Source organism: Vulpes lagopus, chromosome 1, assembly GCF_018345385.1.
Source record: "Vulpes lagopus strain Blue_001 chromosome 1, ASM1834538v1, whole genome shotgun sequence".
NCBI classification, from domain to species: Eukaryota; Metazoa; Chordata; class Mammalia; order Carnivora; family Canidae; genus Vulpes; species Vulpes lagopus.
Window position 1 is genome coordinate 50,746,092 of NC_054824.1, and position 6,009 is coordinate 50,752,100.

Here is a 6,009-nt window from a genome sequence, read left to right on the forward strand (position 1 = left end):
AAAACTAAGATAAAATCTGGGTCTGATTTGATCCAAGAGATCATACCTTAGCAACTGTACACTGTTACTATAGTTCTGGTTGTTATGAAATTCAGTGAATTTCACACACAAAAAGTAAATCACATTTAATTGCTGTAGGCATATTTTCTATCTTGACCATTACAGATAGGTTTGGCAGGAGGTGACTGCTACCAATTCTATAAAATGGTGTGTTGGTGAATTTATAAGGACAGCATTTTGCTTTGCTGACATCTGCATGGCACAGTGAAGTTTTGGTCCTATTTCAGGTGGAATGATTGCCAACCCCGATATTATAACCCTTCTACTTCTAAGCTAACTTCAAAAGCTCAGCACATATGTTAGGCTTTTGGAATTGGATGAAAGGTATGGGACTATGCCCAAGAAATAATTACAAATGATTATTCAAAATTATACATTCAGTTAATTGCCAGTAAAGAGAAAAAGTAATCCCTTCCTTATTTCAGAAGCCAGAAATAGCGGCAAAAGACTCAATCCATTAAATAAGTGGAAAAAAAAATGACATCATCATAGTCATTATCTTAGAACAGCATCTTAATATCCAATATTCATTTTAAGATTAACTTTTAAATACATTTATAATATTATTTTATTTGCACTTCAACAACTATTAAATTTAGAGGTAATAATTGAAAATAATTGTAGTCTGTTTTTGTTCTTTTTCACCGTAGTGGCATACAATGCTAATCTTTAAGAAATCCATTTGCATACATTAGAGCATAGGTCTAGAGCATAGTCTCAGCTAGGACCAGGAAGGATGAAGGGACACAATAGACTCCATCTCTGCAGAGACTGGGGCACAGTGACAAATTAATAATTAGCATTGTGATGATATACTGACTTACAAGTTGACAAATTCAAAATTGGTATCACCTGCTATCCTCACTGTCAACAGTATTAAGATCTTTGGGCTGAAAAACAACCTACTTATTTTGTGTCATGACTGCTCACTCTGAAAGGTTTCATCCTTCAACTATTATTTCAACTATATTGCTATATTGTATCTTAAAGATACTTGTCTTTGTGACTTGGCAGTAAAGGTAAATGGCATATCTTGGACAAGCCCTGGTTTTGTTAGACTAGCATTTACCTTCAGTAAAAGAGTAAAAGAGAAAGGCTTAAAAAAAAAAACTCTAAAAACTCTAGGTAAGAAGCGAGGGCATATGTATCAGAATATTATAAAGGATAAAGTAACTTGCTGAAAATTAAAGCTGGACTTCCTATTTCAAATTCCATTTGTAAGGTGCTTAGAAATTGCCATTTCATCCTAACAATTTAAAAACTGTACAGACTAAAAAATCAATGACTGTCTTGTATCTGTAAGAGAAGGTGAGACACTGGAAAAAACACTGCCCTAAAGACTGAAAAGACACACAGGTCATGGCTCACCAGAGCAGAGACTGATAAGCAGAAATCACCATGGCATCCAGGGCCAGAGCATGAGAACCCAAACTGAAATTGAAGAATTCCTCGAATTTTGGTGTGAACTTCTCCAAGAATTAAAATTCTAGGGGACTCCATAGTGGCAGCCTCTACAATACCTAGAGGAGCTCAGTCAGATTCCCATGGGGAGAGTGGGAATGGAACCATTTTGGAATACTCTACAAGACTCTGTTCTTAACAGGGTCTGCCCTCTGGTGAAACTAGTTAACCAGGGCCTAACCTGCTGGGATATTAATGGAGCCTAAAAAACTCAGGTAAGAGTAATACCCAAATCCTGCCCATTGTAGCCATCCTGTCCCATACTCGTGTAGTTTGTGGTTCAGAGGCAGAAGGTCACTAAAATACTGACACCCAATCATTGGACTATGATTAGAATGCTAAAAATGCTTTCTCTTCCCACACATATCAGTACTACATTACTAAAAGCCAGTTTATAGCAGTTCCTTTGACCCAGCACATTGTACCCCCATCAAGAAAAGATTGCAAGGCACATTAAAAGGCAAAAAACTCAGTTTGAAAGGATTGAGCAAGTGTCATAACCAGACATGGCAAGAATATTGGAATTATCAGACTGAGGATTTAAAACAGCTTTGATTAATATGTCAAGGGCTTTAATGGATAAAGTACACAGCATGCAAGAACAGATGGGTAGTATAAACATAAGATGGAAATCCTAAAAAAGAACCAAGAAGAAATGATGTAGGTACAAACCACTGCAACAGAAATAAAGAATGCCTTTGGTGGATGGGCTTATTAGCAGACTGGATACAGCTGAGGATGGAATCTCAGCACTAGAAGGTGTAGTAGTAGAATCCTAGAAAACTGTAAAGCAAAGAAAACAAAGAATATCAGAACACAATATCAGAAGACTGTAGAACAATTACAAAAGGCGTAAGATATGCATCATGTGACTACCAGAAGGAGAAGAAAAAGAAAGGAAGAGAAAAAAATATTTGAAACAATAATCACTGGGAATTTGCCCAAATCAACATCAGAAACCACACCATACATCCAGGAAGCCCAGAAAAATACCAAACAGGATAAACACCAATAAAACTATAACTCAGATGTAGAGTTCAGCAATCTATCAGTTGCGTATAACACTCAGTGCTTATGTACATCTGAAACTAATGATGTACTATATGTTGGCTAATCGAATTTAAATTAAAAAAAAACTATCTCAGAATAACATTTTCAAATTAGAGAAAATCAAAGATAAAGAAAAACAATCCTGAAAAAAAAGCCAGAAGAAAAAAAAAGTATCTACCGAGGAACAGAGATAAGAATTATATCTGACTTCTACTCAGAAACCAGGCAAACAAGAAAAGAGTGGAGTGAAATATTTACTATTGAGAGAAAACCACCTATGAACCTAGAGTTCTGTACCTTTCCTTCAAAAGTGAAGGAAAAATACTTTATCAGACAAACAAAATGGGAGGGAATTTGTTGCCAGTAGACCTATTCCCTGCCTTAAAAGAAATGTTAAAAGAACTTCTTTAGAGAAAAAGAATATGATATAGTTAAAATGTGAATCTATATAAACAAAGGAAGAACATCAAAGAAGGAACAAGTAAAGGTATAATAAAAACTTTTATTTTTCTTAATTGATTTAATACATAACTATTCAAAATAATAAGAGTAATTATGCATTCAATTACATATGCACATATATTTTTATATATGTTAAATGACTTACAGCAATGATACAAAGGGTGGGAGGAAGAAATTAGAATTATTTTATTATAAGGTATTTACACTTCACACGCAGTAGAATAGTGTTATTTGAAAGTGGATTTGGATGAGCTGTAAATGTATTTTGCAAACTCTAGGAAAACTACATAAAGCATAACTGATACTCTAAGAAAGAAGAAAATGGAATCATATAAAAATGCTAAATTAAAACCATGAAAGTGAGGAAAAGAGTGGAAGGCAAATAATAAGAGGAACAAGCAGAAAACAGTAATATAGTAGCTCTTACTCCAATTATATCAATAACCACTAGAAATATAAATGATCTAAATGCACCAATTAAAGACAGATTGTCAGAGTGGACCAAAAACATGGCATAATTATATGTTACTAGGAAGAAATATCCTTTATTTTATTTTTTTAAATATTTTATGTATTTATTCATGAGAGACACAGAGAGGGAGCAGCAGAGACATAGGCAGAGGGAGAAGCAGGCTCCATGCAGGGAGCCTGATGCGGGACTCTTATCTTTGGACTCCGGGATCACGCCCTGAGCCAAAGGCAGACACTCAACCACTGAGCCACCCAGGCGTCCCAAGAAATATCTTTTAAATATAAGGACGTACATAGATTAAACATAAATTCATGGGAAAAAAATACCATTTTAATGTTAATCCAAAGATAGCAGAAATAGTTATATTAATTTTAGACAGACTATATGTCAAAGTAGGGAAAGTCATCAGAGATCGAGAAAGGCATCACATAGTGATAAAGGGATCAGCTTTCCAAAAATACATTTTCTTAATATAGATGTGCCTAACAAGAGACCATCATATTCCTTAAGGAAAAACTAACGGAATTTCAAGGAAAAGTAGACAAATCCACTACCATAGTTTGAGAATTTACTACCCCTCTCTCAGAAATGTATAGATCCAGCAAGCAGAAAATCAGTAAGGATATAAATAAACTCAACAACTTCATCTATCAACTGGATATAAGGGACAGCTACAAGCCATTTCATGTGGCAACAATACACATTTTTTTCTGAACCAAGAGAGACCACATTCTGGTCCATAAGACACACCTTTGCAAATTTAAGGACCAGAAATTATATAATGTCTGCTTTCAGACCACAGTGGGACTAAACTAGAAGTCATTAACAGAAAGATAACTGGAAAATCCCCAAATATTTCGACATTAAACAACACAGTTCTAAATAACACATGGGTCAGAGAAGAAATCTCATATTTTAAAATATTTTGAGCTAGATGAAAATGAAATCACAACTTATCAAGATTTCCAAGATGCAGAGAAATCAGTGCTTAAGAGGGAAGGATATAGCATTGAAATGCATAGATTAGAAAAGAAGAAAGATCCAAAATCAATCGTCTAATTTTTCACCTTAGAAAACTAGAAAAAGAAGAACAAATTAGGTCCAAGTAAAAAGAAGACAAGATATAAAGTAGAGCAGAAATCAATAGGGAAATCAATAGAGAAAATAGGAAATCAATAGAAAAAAATCAACCAAAGCAAAAGCTGGTACTTTGAAAAGATCAAGAAATTGATAAGCAAATTAAAAGAGCAATGAGATACCACTACACTCCATTAGAATGGCCAGAATCTAGAACATCGATAAATTAAATACAGGAGAAGCTGGAGGGCAAGAGGAACTCTCATTCATTGTTGGACAAAATGCAAAATGGTACAGTCACTTGGAAGACAGTTTGGCATTTTCTTATAAAACTAAACACATTCTTTCCATACAATCAAGGCTTTGCACTTCTTGGTATTCACCAAAAGGAGCTAAACACATATATTCATACAAAAACTTGCACATGAATGTTTACAGAAGCTTTATTCACAATCACCAAAACTTGGCGGCAACCAATATGTCCTTTAGTAGGTGAATGGATACATAACATGTGGAATATTATTTAGAAAAATAGTAAGTAAATAACTAAAAGGAAAGGAGTTATTAAGCCATTAAAAGATATAGAGGAAATTTAATGCATATTATTAAGTGAAAGAGGCCAGTCTGAAAGTGCTACATACTGTATGATTCTAACTATACAACATTTTGGGAAAGGCAAAAGCATGGAAACAGTAAAAAGATCAGTGTTTGCAGAGGGTGGGAATGGAGGACTAGAGATGAATAGGCAGGCCACAGAGGATGTTTAAGGCAGTGAAATACTCCATCTGCTATTACAATGATTGATATACATCATTATACTTTTGTCCAAACCCATACATAGAGTGTAAGACACCAAGTGTGAACCCTCAGGTAAACTGTGGACGATGAGTGATTGTTACGTGTCATTGCAGATTCATCCTTGGTAAGAAATGTACCTTCCTTATCAGTGGTGTTGCTGATAGGGGACAATAGGCATGTGGGGGTGGGGCAGGGAGCATAGGATAAATCTCTGTACTTTGTGCTCTCTACTCAACTTTGTCATAAACCTACAACTGCTCTTAAAGTTTTTAAATAAGAAAAACTAAAGCAAATAAGATACCCTTAAACTGTCTTACTTTTAGTGCCTTTATCTCATTTTCTGGACAAAACTTCCTTCAAACTGAAGCTACCTCATATAGTAAATAAATGTTGTGTATCTTTGCCTGGTTATATTTCTTCCTTCCTCTCAGTCCTCTTAGGATTTTGTCTGCATTCCTTCTGTACTTTTGTTTCTTATTATTGCTGTTTGTTAACTTGAGTCATTCTGGCAGATTCCGTATACTGTAAATTCTTTGTGGGCAGGTACTGAATCTTATAAAGGTATTTTCATCTCCTGCGATAGCAGCTTAATGACAAATCATTGACTTCAATTGGATAAAAGATTTAAT